Source organism: Ursus americanus, chromosome 7, assembly GCF_024610735.1.
Source record: "Ursus americanus isolate L20-20 chromosome 7, mUrsAme1.1.p, whole genome shotgun sequence".
Taxonomy (NCBI): domain Eukaryota; kingdom Metazoa; phylum Chordata; class Mammalia; order Carnivora; family Ursidae; genus Ursus; species Ursus americanus.
In genome coordinates this window covers 26,282,793-26,295,155 of record NC_142133.1, presented here as the reverse complement: position 1 = coordinate 26,295,155, position 12,363 = coordinate 26,282,793, and the positions used below count along the sequence as shown (strand labels likewise).

Below are 12,363 nucleotides of genomic sequence, written 5' to 3'. Positions count from 1 at the left end.
AGGATCATCAGAGTCTGGAGAACTTCATAGAAACTCAAAAACAATTCTCATGGGTTGATTGATTAGACAAGATAAGGTGCCCCGAGGCCAAGGGGTCAAGAGTTTATGTGGTCAATTTAAAAGTTTTCTGACTTAGCAGAGGGCATTTTGAAGATAGCTGGAAGATGTTTAGTTAATTGCATTTGTGAAGTAAATGTATATCCCCCAAAGTGTTTATGTCTGCTTTCTATTTTTTAATCTTTCATATTTGTCAGAACAAAATTGTGCCAATGACATGGAAGAGTTAGTCTTTCAATGATATTTATCTCCCCTTCTTTCTGTATCACTCTGCTCCAACTTCTACTCCCACCATCCTGGAAGGCTACACAGATTCAATGTTCTAATAGCAAATCTTATTCTAATACTTCCTGAAAAAAATCGTTTCTCATGTACGTGTATGTTTTTTTCAAGGAAGATAATTTTAGTAGGAGAGTGTATCTCCCAGAGAGCATATAATTTCCCAGACAACTTTCTTTCATGTGATAACATTAATAGGAGTTCGACCACATTTCTTTATTAACTGTGATACAAATCATAGGGAAAATCATAGATAATTCCCTCCCAACCACAAATTCTAATACACAAACTCTAAATAATTTTATGATTCTTCTGACAGAAACCAAAAGCAAATTTAAAAAATGGTGCAAATAGGCAGATGCCATTATATCCTTTTTTTCTTTTTAATTATTTATAATCATCAACATGTCATATGGTTATTTTCACTGTCTTCCTTTATATATTTTTATCAACAGTGCAAATATACAAAAACTTAACTGAACATAGAGAGGGAAAAATTCCTTGAAAAGAAAGAGAAAACGTTGAAAATAGCTTATGTATTTACATGCCTGGTTGTATTTGAGCTTCCTAACGAATTTGGTAGGATAGCGTAGGGACGGGAGCCAGTGCATCACAGTAGGTAAGAAGATGGTCTTCTAGTCATTAATGCCTACATAGAATCCCACTCATTCGCTGTGGGATGTAGGGCTGGTCAGTTAATGTCTGTGAGGCCTAGGTGCCATTGTTTGTAAAAAAGGATAATAAAACTTACCTCATAGGTTTGTTGAGGGGATTAAATGAGGGAAAATAAAGGCCTTGGTGCATAGGATTAAATAGATAATATTTATTTATAAAGTAAATAAATAAATATAAATAACATCTAGGATCAGTATGGCAAAGGTAATATTATTTTTTCCACCTGATATATGTGTCCAGAAGTGTGCCTAACCACCTGCTGACCACACTGAAGGAAAATTTTCGTTTTTAGCTTTTAATACTATGAGGTGACCTGTCCATGTTTAACACTTCTAACCAAAAAAACACACAAAAAGCAAAACAACCCCCCCCAAAACCTATTAGGAAAATATGTATCGATGTCATTTTAACTAAGTTATTAAATATCTTTCTAACGAATGTGTCCATCTAGTTAACAAGCCTTCAAAAATGCAGTGAGCCACAGTCTGAGCACTGACAGAGCCCTGAAGGATCAGGCTCAATCTGCAGGGTGGCCCATGGCAGTCTCCCCCCACAGCTAGGCAGCTTTCACGTTAATGACATCATTAAATGGCTACAAAGTTCCATAATTCCTGCTCCTTTAATTAAACCAGAAGGAAACCTCTTATCTTCTCAATGTTGAAAATTCTGCTGTTTGATTCTGTTAAGTTTCAAAAGGCTACTATTCAAATTCCATAACAATTGCAAAGAGCACTAATTATTTTTAAAAAGAAAGAAGTGAGAGTTTGAGCGGAAATGCAAACTTTCAGCTAAAATTGGTTCTGTATAGCATGCTGTGAGTTTTCACCAAAAGTTATTCTAGATGATAAACATAAACTCAGCAGAAGCCAAAAGCACTGAAGCAGATGATTCCCTTGAAAATTTTTCTGGACTCAGGCGGTGTAGCACTAAGATACCTCACAGAGGTTCAAGTTCTTCATGAGGAAAAAGTATGAACTTGGGATGAGACACAGAATACACACTGTAAATTTGACAAAAGTTTCTTAAAACCTCTCCCTTTGTTCCTCTGACCTTCCATTAATTTAACAGCTCAAATTCAGGTAGAAGCTGAAATTATCTCAATTAGATGCACAATGGGGAATGGCCACATAAAAGGAATCCAGTGGTACTGCCTTGGTAGGAAGAGGAAGGTGGAGAATTTATATTCTGTAAGCTGTTCCCACTTCCCATGTTGCCTTGGCAAGACCCAGACGTTTGCTAATGTTCCTCAAAGAGAGGACTCAGAACAGCCTAGTTGAGCATTGTGGGCTGAGCATGGGGCTCCCTGTGATGGAGGGCATGGCGCCTTCCCAGCAGACACTCTAAAGGACTTTCCAGGACAGAGGCTGGCTACGTGAGATAGCACAGAATCAAAAAGCATCAACCAAAACTGAGGTGAGTCAGAGGCATCCAGGGGTTATCTGAGAGTACTGACCAAACAACAGAAGAGCAGATCCCAATTCAAACCTGCTGTAGACACCTGCGGAGCAAAGAGCAGCCAGGCCGAGAAGAGACCTTGCCATAGAGAGCTGTAGGACCAGATGCAGGACAAGGACTCAAGCACCCCTTTCCTCTGCCTCCGATCAAGCCCCTCATCAGGCATGTACCTTAGGGTTGGGAAAGCTGTGCACAAATGTCTGCTTCAAGGTGTCACCCTCGCTTGGCAAGCCATGTGCCCTGGGCTGGACTGAGGAGCTTCCCTGACATCAGTCATCTCAGAAGAGTGGACTTCTTTGCCTTTTCGTTTTTCATTCTAAGTTGAAGTCTGTGTTAGTTATAGCCTTGTTTCTCAGACACCAGGACATCATCTTGAGGAAGAGAAGGAGGGGGCAGTAAGAGGAGAGTCTCAAAGACTGAGCATTTTCCTCAAGAGACTACATCTTTCAAAGAAGACTATATAAACCATCATAACTTTGAATGGATTGAATGTTAAAATGAAAGGAGACCTACAAACCAGAAGTGACTGAAATACTGCTAATGGATAATAAGTTGTTTTTACCATTCAGTGAAGTGGAATTACATGGACCAGATTAGAGTTTTTAGAAATTAAAGGGCAGCATTTATTTTCTGCATATCTGAGTGTAGCATGAAGAAATTTCCAACTCCATTGTGTGTGTGTGCGTGTGTGTGTGTATAACATAAAACTAGAGGACTGTACTCTAAACATAATCATTTTTTTCTGCATAATGAGATTACGGATGTTTATATTTTTGATTTTTCACTCTCACATCCCTCAATTTTTCTGTCATGAGCATGTATTAGCTGTTTAAAATCAAAGATGGATAAATGCTATTTTTAAATAATTTGTTTACATCTTCTAGTTGTTTTTGTTTAAACCCCAACTGTTAAAAAAAAAAAAAACCATGAACTATTTGGTCAGTCTGTTATATATATATATATAACTTCTTTCTAACTTTAACTTTGCTCTGTTGTAATCCCTTTATTTCAAAGATCACGTTGTATGTCCTTTTTTCTCTTAAAGTTTCAAAATGGCCTTTGGCCAAATGCAATAAAATTTTGCCCTGACCTGACATAAAGAATGGAGTATGTATATGAAAGCACTTTGCAAACTTTAAAGGACTTTAAAAATGTATGGTGGCATTGGTGGTGGGAGGCAGGGGAGCCAGGGTGAGCGGGGAGGAGGCGCAAGAGGAGGAACTAGGTTGTGTCTTTGCATAACATAAATTTCAAAGGTCCTTCCTGAATTAATTTGCAAACAGAAGTAAATGGAGTCACTGTGACTCCATTCCTGAATGCTCACAATTTTTACAAGTTAATCCCACGCCTGTGATAACATGGTACACACCTTCAAATTGACGTATTTCTGTATCTTGCCGCTAAGAGCAATGGACCTCCTTCCATAGAGTCAAGAGTACCTCAGAGCCATTGGTCTCCTCGTGTGAGTCCTGAGGCTACCTCCTGTATCTATATTGTTAAGAGTGGTCCTAGAACGCAGTCCTGAGTAGGACAACTTTGAATCTGGAAACTGTCTCTTGAATTTGGGTTTTTTTGCTTGTTTGAGAGGGAGGAGCTACAGATGCCAGAAGGACAAATTTTAAGAATACTCTCCAAAGTTGGATCTTCTTAGTATCCCTCTCCCCCAGATTAAAAGAGGAATAGCTTGTTGACAAAGAGTCTGTCTTCACTGTCCGGGTTCCCCGGTGCAAGCGTAGGGCGAAATAAGCATACTTTAATGGTGAAGAGCATACGATGTGAAGTCAGACAGCCTGATTCACATCCCAGTTCTACCACTTGTTAGTTATATGACCTTGGAGAAATCACTCAACCTCTTTGCCTTAAACTCATCATAAATGGGGATTATAATAGGACCAGTTTCATAGGGTTCTTGACAGATTTAAATGCATCGATATATGGGAAATGTGATGTGAATAGCATCCGGCCTTACTAAGGACTCCATAAGCATGAATCGTTATAAAGAAGGGAATCTTCATGTGTATCCAGACCACCACAAGCCTATCACCCCTCAAGGAAGATAATCCTGAGACGGCCTGGTAATTCTAAGAAAGAACTACTTCTCATAGTTCTTCATAGTTCAAGTGTGTGTGGTGGTGACCAATGTGCATGAACAGACATGGAGAAAGCCTTCTGAATTCGCTTTGGCAGCAGCAGGGCCGTGTTTGTGGTGAGTCAGCCACACTTTCTGGCTTGGTTGTCTCTGGGATGACTCCATGGCCCTGGATGTAGTTTTGTGACATACGCATCTGGGACAGGGTTCAATATACTGGTCTTACGCCTCACAGAAAGCAAGCAATGGAAACTTCATAACACAAAAATATTGTTGAGTTCATGGACTTATTATTTTCTCACCAGGCTTTCCGAATACTAAAGGCTCTCAAACAGGCATTGGAATGAATACTATTGAACTATATCAAAAAACTAGAAAATGTGAGGCACGAAGCTGTGTTTTTATCTGGAAAGTCCTTCTCTTTCCTCCCTTTTTTGACCAAAGGACAAATTACAACTAGAGAGGAGGGAGAAGACTCCTTGGGTATATGTTAATATTTTTTAGAAATAAAAGCATTATTTCTAGAGCACCCTCACCATACTCTAGAAAAGTGACTTTTATATGATTCCTGGCTTTTATGGGGTTTAGCAAGATCTTTAGCAGTCTTAAATTAGTAGTCACTGAAATTTTTAATAAACACATGAAAATCTTCTAGATGGTACTAAAAATTGGTCAGTTGGCTTAATACCACACCTCCCATGCCTGCCCAGAGGGTAAGTCCATCTCATCAATATGCACTTGGGAAAAATGTTGAAGTCAGTCCTAAGCCACCCCTGATCCATTTTAATTCATTCATTAGACAAGTAGTTCTGGGTATTATCCCCTCTGTCCATTCCCTTCTATCCCTGGATCTTCTATTCCTTCTATCCCCGGATCTCCCATTCCCTTTGTTTTCTCCCACGATGTCAGATTATTACATATATATTCTTTAATAGGTACATAGAAAATAAAACTACATCAGATTTGTTTTGGACAGGAGGGGACAGCCTGAATTTCCAGAGTATGGTTCAATCCTCTACCACACATTTCTTCCCACTCCAGGGATTGCATTTCATCTTCTATCCATCCAGCTAAGGAGAACAGAGGCTAATTTAGGAGCCTCTTTATGCCTGTACATATTCAGCCAGAGGGGTCACTCTTGATTGATGGAAGACACTCTGTCCTCCAAGAGCTTGCCAAGTCCCTGCTGGTCCAGAGAGTAGCAACCAACAGTAACTCACCCTTTAGTGCCTGTGCATTTCTGTGCCTCCAGCTAGAAACCGTCAATAAAAACCAGAGGCAACTTATGTTGCCTTAGATCACTAATAAACGCCTCACACTACCACCTCAGAGCCCTTTCACAAAAATATATTTCTCTACAGATAGATGCCAAGCCCCAGCAGCCAATTACTACAGAAATGCCTCAAAGGCTTGAAGGAGGAGGCAGGGAGAGAGAAGGGGCTCTTTTCAAAGATAAGAGTTATATGCTTCCTCCTAATAAAAATTGCTCCCTTTTGTGGAACGCTTCCTCTAAGCCAGACACTGGGATACGGTTTAACCTACATTATTTCATTCATTTCCTACAATTCTGGGACTCAAAAAGCTCCAGCCCATTTTACAGATGAGGACACAAAGGCTCATGGGGCTTAAGCAGCTTCTACCTTCTGCTTCTCCACTCCCCCGGCCCCCCTAGGTAGGCTTGTGGGTGTGCATTGCAAAAGCAGCTGGGAAATGCCCAGATGTCATGCCATTCAGGCTGATGTCTGGGCTTCAGAACACGGCCACTCCTTCCCTTACAATGGAAGAAGGCTTGGTGGTTCATTTAGTCCACAGACTGCCAGAAACAGACTCCACTGAATTCTGTCCATCAATCATCTAGATGTCAACACTTCCAGGGCCTTCGACTTTACTGGTAAGTATGGAATATTCTGGGAAATTTCTTTTGGTACCACAAAGCACTGGGTGCCCACTCTGTATATGGCACTGTGATAGGCTCTGGATAGGTTTAAGGGAGTGGAGTGTTAACTTAAAAAAAAAAAAAAAAAGACGGCATGGTCACAGTCTTTTACAATTATTTTCAATCATGAAACATTAAAAAAAAAGGGGGGGGGGCTGAGTTAAAGGCTAGGGATAAGAGGAACAAACATGCCTGGGCCATAGATTTTATCATTTCTTTTCATCCTTCCTTTGTTCTATCTCTGTTTCCTAAGGAGTGTCATTATCTCTCTTTACATATACAAGTCTTAGGCAGAGTCTGTGGCAGGATGAAGTACCAGCACTGACCAAAAATCCATTTGGCTTCTAACTACAGAAAAGCTAATATATCCACATCCTGTAAAGATCGTGTAGCTGGACACTGGTTATGGTCTGATAGGTTAGAGCTGTCAGTTTCCCACTTCATCATGCTTCTCTCCTGCAAGAACTGAACCACAGACTATCATGAACTTTTGACTTTTTCTCAGCCCTCCCTGAAAACTCACAACACACGAAATTAAATACCCAAGATAATTGCTTATCTGTAATATCTGGGGCATGAAGGACCCAGGGGATGCTGCCTTACATCCCTTCTAACTGAGCTGTTCTGCAACGTTTCTGTGAAGTGAAGGAGCAGACATAAGCTGTCTCCTCTTTGCAAGAGAGCGGAAGAGCCTCTGGATATGGTAGATCCGGGCCTGAATTTCGGGATGAGGATCACCACCCATTTCTGGTGTGGAGAAAAATGACCTACTATTTTGAAGATGATAATACTAAGGACGGTAATATCTGGTACTTCTGTAGTGCGTCCCTATTTCTCAGGCATGTTCACAGCATGGTTACCTTGGCTCTACACATCAAACTTTACATTGGTATTAACATTTTAATATTTTTCTCAATCATAACACATCTCTGTATTTCATTTGATTGCCACAATCAGGAAGAGAAATACTGCCGTGCCCAGTTTATCAAAGAAGAAACTGAGGGTAAGAGGGGGTAATTTTTGCAGGTTATAAAGCTAGAATTTAAGCCCACATCATTCTTGGCAAAGTCCAGCTCTTCAGTAATCTTCATCTGGTGCATGGGGAAACTGAGGTTCTTCCTTAGGGAATCACGGAAGAGCTAGATCACATGCGCCTAAGAAGCCACATGCTCCATCACATGGACAGGAGTCACAGTGTTAAGTATGGGCCACGGCCAATGAAATCTTGCCCAGAGCCTTTGTGTGGACTGCAAATCCAGTGTACTTCCAAAAACCAGGCTCTAAGAGAGGGGTTTCTGTTGACACTTTCTCTGTATGTTTTGTTATGCTTGTTTTTGTTGGCCTAGAGAACCAGCAGCCAGGGACAGCAGGATGACTTTGAGCCAAGGGGCGGTCTGTTCACACCCTAGGGATAGGAGTGTTTCACTAAGTTGCTGCCGCTTGAAAGGACAGCCGCCATGCCGTCTTGCTCTCTCCTGGTTTTGTTATCCCTGAGATAATAAATAAAGGCTCATTCTGTTGTGTCCAAAAGACCCTTTTCAGGAGACCTGCTCTTGCTGGAAGTCTCCCGAGCCTCCTCACCTGATCACAGTCAGATGCTGGGCATTTCAAATTAAATTAGAACAAATAACAAAAATGAAAGGAGAGTGGGAAGGAGGAGGCACAAACCAGCAAAATTGTATTCATGTAAAGTAGCCCATGAGAAAAATGGAGCCTGAAAAACTCAACTGATATCGGCAGAGATTGACGTTTGCTGGCTCATCCGAGGCTAAAAAGAGCCACAAGTGAGGATTTGTAGGGATGACAACTCCAGGTCAATTTTGTATAGAATATTCTGATGTAGATATGGGCAGGAGAAACAGGAAGATGTTTTAAATCTAGACCTGAATCTTTATGGCTCCCAGACTATGAAATTGTTTCTATTTGCTTACACGATGATGTATGCAACATACAAGGTACCGATCTCAGAAGGTGGTAAGAATATTTGTCCCATTGTGCCACTCTTTCCTCTACCAAGTCCTGCCAAGGATGAACTGGCATTTGAGCTCAAAATTCTGCTCAAGATGTGCCTAGAGAGACCCACTGGAGTGTGGATGGATGGGAAGGCAGATGAATTCACGCAATACCTGCTCCCAAATATGCTCCAATGTCAGTGAGATAGTTTAAAAGTACATGGAAGGATTACAGTGTGTCCATTACCAGAGTGATTTAAAACAGAATCCTTATAGTTCCATTCAAACAACTTGAAGTCAAGGAGCCTAACGAAGCCTCAGAGTCACTTCTGCCTCCCTGATACCACTTTACCTTAGTTATACCTTCATCACATTTTCCTGATTCGTTGCTCTCAGCTATTTCAGCTACCCTAAATATTGCTGGATCCTAGAACAGCATTAAGATATTTGATAAGACAATCTAACTTCACCATCCAGATGCTGAAAGGACATTTACATTTAATGTGCTTTTTCAATCCTATTAGCCCAAGTAATATATTGTACAGTAAAATATATTGTCTTATTACAGTACTTTCATCATGAAGAAACAATGAGCACACAGAAACATAATTCATATTATATTGTCTGTCACTAGAGGAGGGCTCTTCAACAAACTCAAACCCAATTTGGATAAAATAAGCTATCTGATGCTAGAGAGTTCACTTATCTTGTGCCAAAACTAGTTGCATCCATATATTAAAGGCCATTATTAACTAGGCAAAGAGATTCAAGAGAATAGAACAGATGATTACCTTCTAAGAGACATTCTTGCACATAGCATTAAAAACACGATTTGGTCACGCAGCTGTCCCGCACATCACTCTTCACTTTGATTTCCACTGGCCAGGCAGAAGTAAAACTTCCAATTCTCCGAAGGAGCTGGTGCTACTGGGTATTACCTCAAAAGTGTGACAATTCCTTTATTAAAAAAAACAATAAGCGTTCGGGAGTGATCAGTGAAAATGTCTCTTAAGGCCATTTATTTTTAGCTGAGCGTTGTTGTGACTGTTTCCATGGCTAAACCATGAACATGTTTTCTGCACAAGCCCGGTCAGCTAGTGGCCTTAATTAACTTCCAAATGGAGAATGCTGCGGTTTACCACTTATTAAATATCCACCACACCAAGTTACAATTTCACCCTTCCACACCTCACTTAGTCAAGACACCTCGGAAAACCCACGATGCTGAATAACTGGTGATTTAAAAATAGGTACCACATGTAATTATCAGACTGAACACACAGGCTGTGAGGAAAGTTTACTAAAAGCTGGGCAGCTTTCATTTCCAGATTGAATGATATAATTTGTAAATTGAGGCAACAGGATAAGTCCCTCAGAAAGAATAGAACAAGCTGTTCTTACTCATCCAAAGGACTTTAACACACATTTATTAAGGGCTTGCTTCACGTTTCAGATACTGAGTATTCTTCCAGATTCTTCACGTCTGGCAATAGCAGGAGGTGGTAAACGGAGTTCAGGATATGGTGAAGAAGGAAGAGGACACTCACGGCATTCAAGATTTTAAAACAGGATGCCCCCTAGAGAAGGAAGAGTAAGAAATTACTCATTGAGCTAATCTACTCTTAATACAACATACAAGTAGACTCACCAAGCTCATTTCACCAGGCATTTTATTCATGAGGGAGATGATGCAGTTTGAGATTCAATCGAGATAGAATTAGTTTTTGTGATTAGCTAGGTGAGTGGTTAAGGTATAGTAATAATGATATCATTATTCCTTCTCTCTTCTCTCTCATACAATACTCTGAGACACATCCATACACACAGACATGCGCGCGCACACACACACACACACCCTCGCCCATATCTGTTTGGATTTGGCTTGTGACTCTTCAACTAGTGTTGTCTGCATTTCAAGTTGTGTATTCCTATGGAAAAAAAAAAGTGAATTCACCTCTCGTTGAAATTCCACTGTGTATAAAATGGTCTTGGAATTTGAAGGAAGGAAAAAGAAATCCTTCTACAAAGAGAACATGTGAAAAGGCCAAGGGAGAGCATAACTGAAAAAATATATAAAAATGCAAATTTTCCTAAACTCCAGCTTTGGATGGACTGAAGCATAAGTGAGAACTTCAACAAAGCAATAGAAAAAGATGACAGCTCAGAGTTTCAGAAATTTAAGACAGCAGCAGGATTAGACACTTTGGGTTGTCTTCGCACACATTTCTTATGGGAGTTAATTCCATTTGACATGCAAGACCAAAGCAAGATTACAGAGGCATAGCCCCATGGCGAGGTGTATGCTGTAGCTAAAAGCTGGGATTTGAATAATTGTGCAGGCTTACTCCAAGAATCAGGCGAGAACAGAATGAATGGATTATTACAAGGAACTTTGTACATTTTTAACTGCTGGACTTAATAAAATACCCTCTATGTGAGAGTAACGTTATGGTCGTCTGCACTCACTCTAGCTGAAGTTTATGGTAGGATCCATCAAAAATGAGGAAAAACAGAAGCTGGTTTAAAAAAAGAAAGAAAGAAAAGAAAAGAAAAGAATTTTGTAATGAATGACTAGGCTGGGTCATGCCCGTATGATTTACAGAGGAACAACAAATTTGGAAAACTCGAGATCAACACGTTTAAGTCCCCCCCCCCCCAAAGGTAGAGGGAATTCATTTCCCGTGCAAAAAAAGTTTGAGGAAAAGTGGAGAGTAGAGTTCAGGGAAAGTGGGCCACAAAAGGTGGATTTTTACTTCAGTATTTCAGCTCGTTAGGGAGGTCATTTGTTCCTGAGAAAAATTACTAACCCACACATCATTTTATATATATGTATAAATGTGACCTCTTTCGTTGGAATCTGTGGAAGCACTTGTCTGTAAAAGGCAGAAAGAGTAACAGTTCTAAAGACTTCTCACTGCTTAATTAACTGTCCAGTGAGAATTATTAAAATTCTCTATATAATTCTTATTTAGCTCTCATTAAAGTGAAAGATACAAATGCCGGACAATGGAAGGTTCAGAGAAGCTTTAAGAAAGGAGAGTTAGTCTTGTAATAGCGGAGAATTATGAAAAGCTGCCCGTTAGCAGTAGCCAAGTAGACCTTTCATTTTAAAAGTCACTGATTCAAATCGGAAATGATTTGATTTGATTTTCTCCCTTACAATAGTCTTCATCTCCTCTCTTCGCAAGAGCCCACTTCTGATCCTCCAGGAGCCCTGACCAGCCCAGTGGGGAGAGAAGTCAACCCCAGGAGAGGAGGAACTGCTCTGGGGCTGCGGCACTGGGGCAGTGCGCCCTCTGCTGGGAAGCCAGTTTGCAGTCCAGCTTGGGAAAATCCACCAAAAAGCCTGCCCCCAGGAAAGCAAAAGAGATACACACCTCCAGTAGCGACCCCTCAAAGACGAATGGCATCTCTTTCTCATCACTGCAAGAGGAGAGGGGCTGAGTACTTGATTTAACCAGAACTCCAATGCAGCTCTCCTCACAAAACAAGTCAGCCAACTTCAACCTGCCATGCAAAATGGCAGCAGGAATGATGAACACATTACAAATTTGTAGACCCTAAAATTAAACTCCACCTCATTTATTTCATATTTCAGCATGCTGGGGATGGCTGACATTACAGGCACACATCTTTTCTGATAAGCTCTGTCGTTTCCTTCTTGGCAAAGGGATTTGTGCTCTGTATGGATGCACTCAGTCTTCTTGAAGCCCCAATTCTGCGTAGTATAACTAGGGAAGAGGAGGCATGCTGCAGTGATCTGCAGAAGAAAGTCGTCAAGAATCATAGCCCTGGGAGGAAAGCAAATGGATATGTTACCAAGGGAGGATGAAGAGCTAGTCTTTCCCCCTTTGTCTCTGTGCATCGTTTAGATCCTTGTTACTAAGAGGGCTTCACGGACCAGCAGCTTCGGCATCACC

At 40.7% G+C, this 12,363-nt stretch overlaps 1 long non-coding RNA gene across 1 annotated transcript in view; it reads right to left on the bottom strand.

Annotated features, from left to right (window-relative positions):
• The window catches only part of LOC148109652 (uncharacterized), a 30,514-nt gene extending 21,139 nt beyond the window's left edge, over positions 1-9,375 (bottom strand). Inside the window, exon 1 of the long non-coding RNA XR_015725191.1 lies at positions 9,235-9,375. This is a non-coding gene — a long non-coding RNA (uncharacterized LOC148109652). The remainder of the gene's footprint in view (positions 1-9,234) is intronic.
• Between the last annotated feature and the right edge of the window lie 2,988 nt (positions 9,376-12,363).